Here is a 15,571-nt window from a genome sequence, read left to right as displayed (position 1 = left end):
AAATTTTTGCTTAAACTAAAATATGAATGTGAATGAATAGTTGATCTATAGGTCCCCGATTCTTTTTCCTCTCCTGTTTGAAAAAAATACAAATTGTTAAAAAAATGCTTTGCCCGAAAGTCATCTTTAAATAACCATGCCCAAAGGACTTTATTCTCAATAAGTGACCCCATTCTCTCACTTCAACAAGCTCTGCTATTTTTGTGTGTGTGTCACACTAAGTGAAACTAATTGTTTACTCTTAAACCAATCTTACTCTTGAATATGAATCTCCTTTACATTTTTTATAGGATGTTACGACGTCTTGTGACAAAATACGTTATAACATGTAGGACAATTTTAAGTGATTTTATGTATACAACGAAGGGATATGTTTTCATGTCTAAATGCGTTTTTCTTTATCATTTCTTTAACAGGGAAAAATATACTTTTAGGGGAAAAAAGGGTGGTCGATTGGATGTTCCACAGTGTCAATATTCAGTCCAATTAAAGGCAACAATGAACATTTCAATAGTGTTGTGCAAAAAACGACTAAAAAAAAAAACCCTCAGAACTGCTATTCACGCTCGCCATTATGAGTTTTGTCAATTGTTTTTGGAAAGGTTTATATCACATACTACGTTGTCATGATTTCAAGCACAATAATGATACATCATGGTAGCCCTAAATATATTTAAACACTTTTTTTTCATATGTCTTTATTACATTATACAATTCAAGTCTTAAACAAAAAAAGGACGGTCGTATTGTGATATTGTAAATGTCAAAGAGCCAAAAGGATGCGAGAGAGATAGAGAGAGGGAGAGAGAGAGAGAGAGAGAGAAACACCGATAATCTTGTATTAGAAATTTGTAGGTTTCCAAGAAACAACCTCTTAGCGTCATTGTTATGAAATATCAGGTGTGATCAGACAAACCCATGGATATAGATTACAGCGGTAAAACACTTTGACTTTCATATTTCGTACCGAATTCAGATGATTCCTTCATTATCCAGTACTTACCCCGCAATGTCCTTGCATAATGATTATGATAGCTATTTCCCCACACATCCTGTCATTGGCTGAACATTATCTTTATCGTTTAACACTTTTGACATTGATCCTACTTCTTGAAATCTGTTAGAATGGACATAAAACATTTATAGTAATCATTTACATACGGATGCCATACACTATAGAATATTTACCACAGGGCCTTGTATTATCAATGTGCCCTTTTCTCCCGTGCCTCACCGAGAAAGAACGTCTTATTGCCCCTGCAAATAGGGCCTATACTCTTTGTTGAAATCAGTCAAAAGTTTGATATCCCAGAGGTCCATGTCCTGATAGCCCGAACACAACCATTAAAGATGAGTCAAGAATAAAGAATAATTGATCACATAACAGAATGGTTATAATACTTGTTATAATAGTAGAAGAAGCGGAAACAGAATCTCGTCTAGGGGATACTTACTTCAAGTACGACTACTAGAGCTAGTGGAACACTATGACGCATTGCCATGACTGAGAATATCATCCTGACATCTGTTTCCAACGGCAAAAACTGTAATGATAATCATCGCCATGAAGTCATGAGTGAATTCGACTACTGATATTCTCCTGATCCCCAGGCTTTTCTCCTTAAAAGGCATACAAATGAGATAATTTTGAACACAATTTATTGTTACATTGAAGGGGGGGGGGGGTGCAGGACACATATCTAAAATATAGAGGAAAAAAAACTTCATATCAGAGCTACAGGGCATACTCTTTGTAAAAATCAGTTAAATTTCAACCATACATTTCAATCAATAAACAATTACTGCGTTTGTTTGCTTTATTTACGTATTTTTTTTCTCACAAAGTTATCAGAAAAAACAAGGTATCAGTAAACAGAAGACAACGCGATATTGAAAGAGACAGTTATCGTTATGCTTGTACCCTACCACCCCGGAAAACAGAGGACCATGCAACCACACGAAAAATCGGATTACAGAGTTTAAATGAATGAACGTGGGTCATGTTTATGATAGATTTTCATCTTGAGATATGGATTATAACACTTTCTTGCCACAGTTCTGCTTATTTTTGTTATATTATTAGGCCTGCCTTTATTTAATCCACAGTGTCATGCTATCATCGGGCATATTGAGCTGTTGAAAATCATCCTTGCCAAAATAAAAACAAGTCTGAATGAAAGAATGAAATGCTCTTTTATAGAATAGAGTTCTTTCTCTTCTTTTTTTTCTGAATTTTTATTTGTTGATTGGAAGGGGAGTAAATGAACCATGGACAAACACGTTAAGGAAGAATGTCGATGGAAATGAAATATTTTTTCTAGGTGTTTTAAAGGGATCGTATAGTTTTGGATGAGACCCTACGTCAGATTTCTAACATTTTTGGGTGAGATAATGAGAAACCTCTTATGAAATATGAAAGAGCATGTAATTCTACAAGGAATTCAATGTTTATTTGATGAAAATTGGTTTTGAAATGGCTGAGATATCCCAAAAAGAGCGATTTTAATAAAGTGTGGGACCCACACTTAATTACGATCGCTTTGTTTTACTTTGTTTTTGGATGTTTTGGTCATTCCAAACCAAATTGTCATCAAATAAACTTTTAATTCCTCTTAAAGAAGGTTACTTATGTATTATATAATAAGTGTTTTCTTGGTATCTCGCAAAAAGCTAAAAGCCCAATTCTCATCTCCACCAATACTGTACCATCCCTTTAATTGCAAACACATTGTGCCGGAAGGAGTCCCTAACAACCTACAACAATAACACTCCGAGTGTGGAAGATACAACGAGGAGTTCATTGGATTATCTCTTACCTTCATACGATGGTAGAAAAGTGTTAGAATGGAAGTTAATACAAAAACAAGAATTTCTCATAACATGACCTGAAATGTATAACTAACATAAAACATTGTCTGAGAAGGAGAAATGCAAATATCAGTAAACCAAATCATAAATTTGAACATACCTTTGTGCTACTGCGGGTAAGATTGACATATTCCCATTGTGACCACTGGCGAGCTCTTGTCTCTCTCAGCAAAATGATGCACATTACACGAAAATTGGTGATGTAACATTTACTGTAGCTGTTAGTTGAGCGCGTCAGCAAATAAATGTATGTTGCCGTTTTTGACGAACATCATGTGAACGCCCTCTTGTGATGGCTAGGCGTTGAGTGTATCACATTTTCCAGTTCCTCCATGGGTGAAATCTGGCGTGTCGGACCCAGGCGGTGTGCATGAAGCTGTTTTCTCATTCCACTTGAGTGACGTGAAAAAAAAAAACAAAAAAATAACAAAACAAAACATTACCCGTTACTTTCTAAAATAGGACAGATGTAGTGCTTCATAATCAGGATAAAAAAAGAGAGAAGATGGCAAAGAATTTAACATTAGCTTTTTTTCACAACCAAGTGCGCCAAGATTAATTTCATTGCAGAAAGCCCGAAAACACAGGTTTAGGCTAATAGATAATAACCGCTCAAGTTTGCCAAAGTGGGAACCAAGCTTAGCTTACTTCAATACTCTTCTAAAACTAATAAAACAATAAAAAAAAACCTTGTACTTAACAACTTTTAGCGATCATTCATATAGTGTATTTATGGTGCTATCTACTTTAATTTTGTACACATGGATCAAAATGAAGACATTATGCTCATTATGATATTCAAGACACTTGTATCATTTGAAATTGAGAACTGGTGTTACAAAATGAATACATTCCTCGTTTGAGAAAACCCTAGTAACAAGCTATAATTTGCACATTTTCAGGCTTCCTGTATCAAAATTTGTAATATCCAGGCGTCCCTGATTAAGATTAACAGCATACATATTACACTATTTAGATGAATTATTATGCCTATTAAGCTTATCAAAGAATAATTGCCAAATGTTGAGAGGGTGGCAACCAATCGTAATTAGTTTACTGCATTTTTTGTACCCACCTAAAACACAAAATAATCTACAAAGACCTTGTACATACCTACTTTTCCAGGTCATACACAGTACATGGCATAATGACATCATCTGCTGGACTATTGTACACTGTTCATACATAATACGCTTATTATGTAATTTTGCTTGTTATTAAATTTAATACACTGTCATAGTTTGGAAGTATAAACCAGTGTTACAAATGGATTCCTGGTCTTGAAAAAAAAACACACACTTGAATTGTATTATTCCTGTGTTTTCTGGCTTTCTCCAGTGAAATAAACAAGATAATAATATTTCACTAATTCGCTGAATATGCTAATGAGAGTAATACAATGCTTGTTCAAGGTTGCTAAGGTACCAAGCATGCTCAGTTTACTTCAGTACCCAGCTGATTCTTAAGAATTAATCAACCACCACAACAACAACAATACATTGTGCTTAACAACATTCCAGGTCACATCCATGGCATATATTACCATCTACTTCATTAACATACGAATGCAAATACAATCATTATGCTCATTACGGTATTGAGACACTTACATCATTTGAAACTGAATTGATGTTATGAATGTATTCCTTGATATAGCAAACCCTTAAAAAGTTATATTTCCCATTTTTTTCAGGTTTCGTGTATTAAAAAGTAACTGTTATATTACATATTTTATCGATGCTAATTACTTAATCATGCTAATTAGGCTAATAAAAAAAAGCTGCCCAAGGTTATCCAGGTGGCAGCAACAAAGATACATTTACTCCAATACCCTTCTAGAACGCGAATCAACAATAACAATAACAACAACAACAACAACAACAACAACAACAATAACACCAACAACAACACTTGCACCTATCTTTTTTTCCAAGTCATGTACATGGCCTGTCCTAGTCCAGTAGACGGGTGAATTTTTTTTTTTTTTTTTTAAGTGTTACGTTGAAATCTCTGATGAATATCGTGGCAGCGCCATCTTGTGGTGGCATGGCGTTCAGTAACAGTGGTCATGAGTGAAACCATTCGCGTCAGTGATGAATCAAAAAGAAAACACTAGCTTGTTACTTTTTTGATCTATTTATTGTTTAAAAATCGAGATAAAATTAAATGACACAAAATTCGACATTTTGTTTTCTTTTTTTTTAACCGATCTATGTAGAAAGTAAGGAAAAGAACAAAATAAGTTACTATGGCATTATAACAGGGGTGGTTGTTGTTAGTTTTTACATATCATTGATTAATCATTTCGAGTTTTCACAGTTGTATACCTCTGTATAAGACTGTGAAGGTAGTCGTCAGTTCACTTGTTGTTTGTTTGGGTTTTTTTTGTGTGTGTGTGTTTTTCATTCGATTTTAAGTTTATCTCCATCCCCTAAAAATGTAAGTCATGGTAACAGCATGAAATGAATCAACAATGTCTACTAAACCCGTTTTCAATGAGATGAGAGATAATATTTTAGAAATGAATACAATTAAAAAAAAAAACACACAATGACAAGATTCCCAAGATGAATGATCCAGATGATATGAAGAAAAAAAAAAGATAGAGTGAAGATAGATCTTCTTAAAACTGAAACACTCTATAAACGCTGTAGAAATTTGAAATACATCATTATAAAAAAGGGCAAATGCAAATCTGTGTAAAGCAAGAGAATCATTCATAACTGTTTCCCGTAGCCCTAATGCAAGAAATTTCAAAGAATATATACTGTACAACCGTTGAATAATATATTAGAGTACAAATGAAAAAAAAAAAGTTATCAGTGTTGACGTGAAAGAACCTATGCATTAACCCGTTGAGGACGGATTGATTTTGCTACAACACACATTTCCCATAGACACCTGCCCGAGTATACTCGGGACTCGTCCTCAACGGGTTAAGCAGTAAGCATTTTTGCACCCTTACAAATATACAGATAAACAGACTTCTGTCACAAAGTCTAATTTGATGAAAAATCGATGTAAGCCCGAGCCGAAGGGAACTTTTCATTTATTATTACGAAATGACATTTTCAAACGCACTGCCTCTGTAGGCAGAACTTAATGAAAGACGACGGTTACTTTCTCTTGCCACTGTTACTGTAGAGAGAGACGCGCAAATCCGATTATCCAGCTAAAGCATAAGCTATCGAAGCGCTCTTCAAATGTTCATACTTTGTTTAAATCAGTCTCTTAAACATAACCAAACTCTAGCGTTGATATTTATAACGTTGTCCCTCTGAAAGGACATAAAACGGAGGTTCCGTGTGTGAGAGAGTAACAACTCATGCAGGTAAAAGATTATTCATTTATCGCACGGAGCATGGTGTTTAACACGGGGTTAAAGTGGTCCCACCTCACATCAGACTGGACCCCATGGAAGACCAGCTTAACGTAGCTGAATATGGGCTATCCAGACCTCTATCACATTTTAATGAAACAAACAAACAAAGGAACAAATACATTCATTTCAAGTTGTAAATAGGTATTGATGTGAAGCAAAAAGAACAAGCGACTCTTTGTTATCATTTTCCTTTTCACTTCTAAAGAGAACATGTCTTGTACTATTGTACACTTCAATAAAGTATTGTTCGAAATTTGAAATTTTGTCCTGAAAGGCTATGACAATCAAAATTTTATTCAGCGTAGTCCAAAAGATTGAGACAATACACGTACTGGATTAATGCTAATCTTTCGCGTACGTCTCTTTGTTTACGTGTGTTTGTGTGTGGGAGTGTGTGCGGGTGTGTGCGTGTTATCTACGTGGGTGGGCCTGTATGTATAGATGAGTAAGTGTTTAAAAGTATGAACTTGCGAAAATAATGTTTTCTTTTGTCAATGCGTATGATTCTTTTTTTTCCCCTAAACCTAGAGTTACACATCTCTGAACGTTCACGTCTGTCATTTAAAATAGCGCAACATGCCTATCACCTCATGTTGTCTGAATCCTGTTATCAGAAGTAATTCTTCGTACCACTATACTGCTGAAGACCTACTTTTTGGTTTGGAAGGGGATTTACCCTTTAGCTCATGTTATTCAGTCACATTTTCTTTTCCAAAAGTTGTATCAATAATGCAATGTTTATACATAGGAGTTGTGCTGAATGTTGAAGAAAAAAAAAAGCTATGGACAAAAAAGTCATTACTTGAAAGTATTTCCCCATTCAAGATGCGTATAATCTTCAGAGATTATAATAAAAAAGAAGCTATATTCTGAACAGCGTATGTCCGACAGTGCCACAGAAAAAAAAACTCTACTTTCTTTTCATGTTTTTTCCAGGACGGCCATTTGTCCCAACGTGTTACATAAGAAGAGATACACATATACGAGAGTTCCAAAAATAATTGTTACATTAGAAATTGCTCTGCTATTATCTAAAGTTTCACTTTTAGTTTTTATCTAAGGGGCCTAAACACGGCAACGACATGTCTTTTATTTGGTGAGTTATTTGAACCCAATGTCTATCTCCTTCTCCTGAGCATTACAACCCTTTTCCCTACTTGATATTATAAAATATCATGTTATGCATATGTCTTTTCGATGACATGCAAAAGCAAATCAAGAACAAACTTACAAATCACACGCATACGCACACACTAATACATGTAGACTTAATAAACGCGCACACGCATAATAGTTTGGGGGGGGGGGAAATGCAGCTCATTTATTGAGAAAGAATGTGACGCAATTTTTCAGTGAAAGGAGCCATTGTCATCGACAAGTTGCAGGAGTGAACTTTATGTAACGCACTAGCATGCTTCCACCAAAATGGAACTAACAAGCAGGTTTAGTTATATTTGAGGCTTTGCAGATCTAAAAGGATATAATTTGTCTCAGCATCATGTACACAAGATTGTACTTTGGTCTTTTGCAATTTATTGATAATACAGTGACATTTTACATCCACTTTGTAGCCTGGATTGTTATTCACTTCCTTATAACCATACCATCTCTTAACTTCCTATCCTTTTTTTATGTTCATATACTTAACTACATCCGGCATTACTGTTTTGAAGAGGTGATGATGTATAAGACATGTACAAACGTTTCTATTCATCATAATATCAATAAACAAATACAAAGATTTGAAAGGAAAAAGAACAGTGTTGCTCGGAATCGTTCGCTTTAACCAACTGACATATTGTCTTTGAGCTTCAGCTGCCTGTAATACTGGCATAATAATGACTCTTCCTGAAATTCCTGTTGCCGGAAGGCAGTCCGGGTAATGTTGCAGAATGTTTAGGCAATACTTTCTCTTTTGTTTATTTATTGCTATCCTTTTCAAGGGGGTCATCAAAGCAAAGAGTGCCATATAAAATCGAATTACTCATAATGGATTTAAAACATCTTTTCTGTAAAGTCAATCCAAAAGGAAATTCAATGTATCCACTGAGATGCTATAAGCGTGAAGAAAAGATATGCAAACTTACAAAGTTGGAAAACAATTTATATTCAAAATTGATTCAAAAGGAAGTTTAATGTACTTTATCCGCTGAAATGCTATAAGCGTGTAGAAGAAAAAAAGTAAACGAACAACGAACAACTCCGAGACTTTCCCCATGGAAGGACAAATGATTTGGCTGTTTAGTTGAACCAAAAAAGTAAATCCCTCCCCCCCCCCCAAAAAAAAAAGAAAAGAAAAGAAAAGAAATGTGTAATCACTACCGTAAGACGCCCTTATTTGATGTTGCCAGGACAACTGTTCTGGACCAGCAAACCCCACCCCCGCTTCCATGATGTGCACGTCACGAGACCGACACCCACGAGTCATACAGCCCACGAGTCATAGAGCTCACGAGTCAAGCAGCTCATGAGTTATAGGGCTCACGAGTCATACAGCCCATGAGTTTTACACTAAATCTAACAAGTCCCGCAAGACCGACAAATTAAGCCCCGTGCCGAATGTGTCGATTAACTCATGGGCTGTTTTTTACTCAGTGTCGAACTCAAGAGGATTATTTGCCTAGTATCTAACTCATAGGCTACATGACTCGTGAGCTGTATGGCTCGTGGGTGTAGGTCTTTTTGTATGACCCTTTTCCGTTTAAACTGTCTGTTTATTTTTATTTTTTTTTAGTGAGAATCACCAAAAAGAAAAAAGGAAAAGGAAAAGGAAAAAAAAATATTTCGTGATATTTTCCCCAGGACTTTTAAAAAATATTCTATTTATATCTACATATTTCACAAGAATATCAGGACAGACACAAACCTGTCGTGACGTGCACTTTTGCACTACTTGCAGAAATAATTTGGTTTTGAATAGCTCTTTCAGGATGACAAATCATAATGATGAATTAGCATTTTGATTGATTAGTCGATAGTATTCAGATTATGCAACTTATAGATAGATATATGGCCTACCTGGAAAGGAAAAAAAAAATCAGCGAGAAGACCGACATCATAAGATTTGTTGACGTGATTTGACCTTTCATCTCTATTGTGACTATTGAAGTGCGATGTCATTCCGTCTTTATGTTAAGTTTCGATTGGCTTCTTCGGCAGGTGAAGACATGACCGGAGGGTTAAGAGAGAAAAAAAAAAACTGTAAAAAAAGCAGAACAGATTTTTATTATGGTTACTATCGGATTCTCTTTATGCACTCTATGGACATTAACTGGAAAGACAGAGGAAACAGCTATTTGCAGTGACGATGTTATTTCCTAATTTCTATTTTTAGGTCAGAATGCCTCTTTCAGCTTGAAAACAACAACACACTTGGATATAAAGCTAAAAAAAAAAAAAAAAACGACGTAAAAGAGACGTATAATGACATTATCATTTCCTAGGGCTCGGTTTGTTTTCTTTCATTTTTTTTTTTCTATCACCCAGTGTTACAGGTTCTGCAGTTTAAAAGCGCTTTACAAAATTGTCAATGAATCATTGTGTAGGATTTCATTTGCTCAGGTTTTCAAGTCTACATTGCTAACCGAAACTTCTTTTCCTAAAACACGTTGTTCGTTGCCTTGTGTATTTTGCAAACACTTGGATACCAAAGACACGATGACCGAACACCGCAGTCTTGCAATAGTGGGTAGCTTTTGTCTGTTCTTGTCTTGTTTTGCTATGGGTAAGTGCGACAATTAAAGTGCAGTTTTCTCTTCTTTTATATTCTTTTTTTTTGGGGGGGGGGGTGAGTTGGGGTTGATATACAGGGGTGAAACTTTAATTGTTTGCTTTCCCCTATCTGAGACTGAGCAGATTGTCTCGGTTCATCGTATAAACTCATTGGGATATGTATGCGCTGATTCGTCTTATTCTTGTATGAGTATGCGCCATCGTAGCTTAACACCTTTCTTGCCGTATTCAGGGTGTAAAACGATAAGAGTTTTCTGGACAATCAGCATTAAAGCCCAGAAAGGTATTAAGCTTACTTTATTTAAAGGGTGCGTTGTTGATGTCATAACTTCGTAATGGTTATTCTTTCTCCACCATTATTCACACAACCTCTATAACGGCTTCCTATTATCTGATACATCGCAGTATGTAAACCGTTTGTTTATATGTTTGTTCATTCCTATCTGAGAAGGTGGTAGAATAGCTCGTATTCCATGGATGTCAGTTAGACGTGAGTTGGCACCACTTCACCGGGTTAAACACCCTGCTCTTTGCGATGAATGAATGAAGCGGGATCTTTTACATGCATGGGTTGTGACTTCCTCACACACAGTACCTCCATTTGTATGTACTATCCAAAGGGCAGAGTGTTTTGCCTCTTGCAAGAGACATGCACGTAATCAATAAAAGAATACATATATCTGGTAGGTGGGTAACATGCAAAAAAAAAAAAAAGAAAGAAAATGTCCTGAAACGTGACTATGGAAAACTTTCATGAAATTGATGTGTTTTAAGAATATTTTGAAACTGTTGATGATGAATGTATGATTGAGAGGGGAAGGTTGTTCCAGAGTCTTGGTGCAGTATAATTTCAAAAGCACGGTCTTCTGTTCCTATGTTTTTTTTTTCTTGCATCGTGGATAACTGAGGAGCACATGGCACGCTATTTGTCCAATAATTGCGATATGCTGAGTAAACCAAGTTTATCAGTCGAATAACTAAGATTTTTTGAGAAACAACAAAACTGTGTTGATCGAGCGATACATTTTGCTAACCGAACTGACCCCCCCCCCCCCCCGCGCAGTTTATCGTGAAAAACTTCGTTTTACAATATTGTGTTTTCTCGAAAAACTTAGTCTACCGATAAAATCAGAGTTATTCAAGCCTTGTCAGTAGTTGGCGCTTTCAGCTTTAATAGCAAAGCAGTAGCAGCATAGCAGCCATGTGCACCCGTCCGGCCGGCAAGGTGACTTCTGTTTATTGAAAAGGAGATAGGTCAGCACCTATCGTGAACTCGTTATTCTTAAAAGAGGATTGCACAATAACGATACTATTGAATCTTTGTCTGTTGTTGTCTTCGTCACAGTAAATACGACCTACCATGGCTGTTCATTTGGAAACAACTCAGCAGGGGTATATTTTGTTCAAGGAAAGACAGGATCTTATTACCCCGTCAATACGCCCCATATATACAGCCACAGTACAGAGATCATCATGATAACGATTTGTAATCCTACGGAGAGGATCAGAACAACCTGCCTTAATGGGACGTGGTCGCCTTCGTGGCCCTTATGCGGTAAAGAACCTTCCGTTACCTTCTTCAAACCCAAGTAAATCAATTTTCGGGAATGTCTTCGTTTAATTGTTTAGGAAAAAATGTGTATGACAACAAAAGCTGAAACATTACTTGTGATTGATAACTACTATAGGGGATACATAAACAACGATGTTTAAGTTTTTAGGAATATTCAAGATGATATCCCACATTGGGTGTGATCTTTTTGCAGGCATTTTTTTTTTTCACATTGGATACAATTTCGAGTTGACTTTCACAAATCAGTGTACTAGGGAATTGTACGAAATTGTCACAATGTCAATCATTCGTTTCCATTGCAGACTGTATTGCAGATGTATTTTTGAAAGCAATATCTGCATTGTAAATTTTATTAGAGATCATTATGCGATTATATACGTGTAGAAAATGCTAAGGGGATTTGCATTACACAATCATGATAATATCATAAACAATTTTATGTCCACATACTTTAAATGAAGACAACTGCATTTTATGTTTTAGCAGTAATCTAGTATTATGCTTGATAAAAAAAAATGACTTCATAATATTGATTGTGGATATGATCGATTACTTTCAGTGTTGTGCCGATTTAATTATTCAGTTGTGTATGATTTTGGGTTTGTTTTGTGTTCGTGTTTTAATAGTCGCGTGCAGTGCCCAAACCACACCATCTGGTCGATATGAGGTAGCTTTCTCAACGGACGGGACCTTTTTTCCTCAACATGAAGATGTCTACAGAAATGGACGTTCTATCGTCGTTCGCGTAATGTGTGATCCCGGTTTTCTGCCTGGACCCGTCCAAACTGTCACGTGCGACAATGGGGAGTGGTCCCTGAAGTGGCCGACATGTGGTAAGTCATGATATCGAAACTACTAATGAGAGCTTCAGTTGATAACGTGATGATAGGAGATTCGATTTCCCGAGGATTTTGTATATAATTTTTTTTTCATTTGTATATTTGCCTGCTAAAGTTACAGTCTATCATCAGACTCTGTCAAGTAATATTCGTTGCCTAAAAACTGAATGTTATATTAAAAATATTAATTACAAAGATGCTAAAAAAAGAAAAATTAGACATGGACGTGTCTGTCAGGAAATCAAAAACTAATTCATTCTCAAAACGATAACAAGCAAATTCGCAAATTGTTTCTGTATCAAGCAAGTTTTTTCAATACACAAGTCCAAGCAATATATTGCATGATTCCTGTCACAGTAGCTGCAAAAGTGTGACTTCGTTGGATACTCATATAATTGAAATAGACGAATATGTTAGAAATATCCGATGACCTCTTAGCTTCTTTCGTACTTGGCCAAAGAAGGCTGCACAGTAAAACCTGTCAGGTTCGAGTCCCACTGGTTCCCTTTTTTTTTCCCGACTTGTTTGTTAATTTGCAAATCAGCAGTTGCGATCTTCACAAATTCAATTTGTAGAGGGAGACAGAGTGATGAAGAAACTCTCACCTGAGCCTTCACCCCTCTGAATAATATGAAGAGTTTGTTCGCAAAAACCGATAAGTCCATATTTGCCAAATGGAGATATTTGCGATTAAAAGTTCAAGAAAAATAAAGAGAATAATACAAAAAAAAATTGCTTCTTTTGACCATAACTTCAAAAATGTACCTTTATGAAGTGACCAATATGTCATTTAAGAGGTATTGTTTTGTACTTTATGTCAGAGACCATACTTCAAAATCTTCAAAACTGGACTTATCGGTTTTTGCGAACAAACTCTTCATATCTTTCTTTCAAAATGTTTTTGTTGTTGTTTTTAACAGGTGAGGTAAATCATTGATCATTTGGAAGCCACTTCAGTATGCCAAAAGAACGTATCTCGACTTACAAATATCTGCGCCTTAACCCTTTCATCCATGTAAATAGGCAGAATGACGTATCCCGACTCAATGGCAACAATCTCTATCATTTATTTATTTGACAATTTTGTTAACTGGATAATAAAAGCCCCGTTATATGTGTTTAAATATATATTAAGAATAGTAAAACACAGTAGCCTGCAAAATTATCGATGCAAGAAAACATTTTTATGGTTTTTTTCTGAAAACTTACCGAGTATGTGCTAAAATGTAATTAGTTGTTATCTACCAATTACCTTTAATTTTTGTTTTACTTCATTTGCATATACAGTATATAGTTTATTGAGATGTCCATTCTTTTTTATTATCTTTAAGTGTATGTTTTTTATCCCTTGATGTAAGATTTTTCATTGGGAACATAATTATATTTAACAAAAACATGGATTTGGATTAATATCGACAACTAAAGTACGAGTTTGGGTAAAGTCTGTAAAATGGACTGTTTGAGAACTGGCAAAAAAAATAAAATGAAATGGGTATTAAAAAAATTGTATAGACATCTGCATATACACTTCGTTTCAAAGAGACATACACGCATTTAATGTGTTAATATTGAGACTCCTATTTTAATTTCTATCTTTTCTTTGATTTATTTAACGATTTCCATTGAGATGAAAGGATTTGAACAGAAAGAATGATATTGTGTACTTTGTTTATCGTTATAAGTTGTTAATGTTTGGTTGATAGCATGAATTGTATCCGTAAGGTTAAAACTTCTAATGATAATATGCCTCAATTCTTTGAACAACAGCAATAATAACAATGCTTTATCAGGTAATCATGAATCCAGGTCTTAATGTTTTTAGGTGTAACTTGACCACTCACACACACACACACACACACACACACACCTCAGACTTGTCAGAGTTGCAAACATTCTCTCAGTAGAATAACTTTGAGAAAGACATGACAGAAATGTAGATGCAGAGACTGATTTACATCTTCTGAAAGGTTTATAGGGAAACATGTGTGTACATCTGTTTCTCAAAGATAACAGCATTATAAAAATCATTCGATTATTTGCAAGTTCTAAAAATATGACATAGATATCTACGCTTTCTTCTTAAAATTAAAGAGAGAGTTTGATATGCCATTATGCTTTTATCACATTGAAAGCAAATCACCAGTAACTAAACATTATCATGATGGTTAATTAGAAATAGAGAAAAAATGTCATTTACTTCCCGAGTAACGTTATTAGATTACATACGTACCACAGTTGAACAAAACCCTGGGAACAAAATTTTCAACAGAACATAATTGTTGCTGGTTTGTTTTTTTTCTGGAGATTAGTTATACTATTACCATATCAGACCTTCGCATCAATTTTTACCTTGGAAAATCAGAACATCTACAAATTACAAATTGTAAATAGCACACATAACATTTTTAATCCTTACTGTTGTTGAAGATCAAGTGTAGTAAGAAGTAAATACTTGGGTAAAGAACAATTATTAGGCTGCTTAAACGAAGGGAAAATTTGCAACAGTATTCACTTTAAACACATTTCAATAAACGTCTTATCACAACAGCGATTTGCTGTGCTGCAATTTACATCTGCGTTGTCTGAGAGCTCCCGGAGGGATTAGGCTCAAAATAAAATATGAACATTTTGCAGGAAATAAGGTTACTATTTCCCTGGTTTTCTGAAATAAGTTGACATGTTTCAATCGACATGATATTGATTTTGAGGGCAAGCATTTACAACAATATTTGATATGAACAAGTGATAGTTTTACCTAAAGTTGATAGTCATCATTGCAAAGGGCAATAAGCCCTCATCATATTTTTTTTTTCGAAATAGAACCTTTAGTTTCATATCAATATTAAAAAAAAATCTTTCTTGTGCCTTCATAACGTGAGAATGGTCATTAGCACTTCACAGTTGAGTTTTGCGAGTTCTTAATCTAACTGTCAAAGATTTACCTGATCCTATATAAACAATCCGAGTGTTATTATTGTTCTTCTAGAGTTGAGTGATCTAGTGCACAATCCACTCCATCTTTCATGAGATTCTGACGGGTGTGCACAGCTGTTCTGAAATCTGTATAGTTGCTCTTTTCTCTGCTTTCGAACTGCTCGGTAGACCACTGCAGGAAAATGTAAAAGAAATGGAATAGAATAATTAATACATAATAAGGCACTCTTTCCATAAAAGACA

This window comes from Diadema antillarum, unplaced genomic scaffold (assembly GCF_040938485.1).
Source record: "Diadema antillarum isolate AM-2024a unplaced genomic scaffold, OU_Dant_1.0 seq00000365_RagTag, whole genome shotgun sequence".
NCBI classification, from domain to species: domain Eukaryota; kingdom Metazoa; phylum Echinodermata; class Echinoidea; order Diadematoida; family Diadematidae; genus Diadema; species Diadema antillarum.
The sequence above is the reverse complement of the archived record's forward strand: the minus strand, read 5'-3'. Positions refer to the sequence as shown.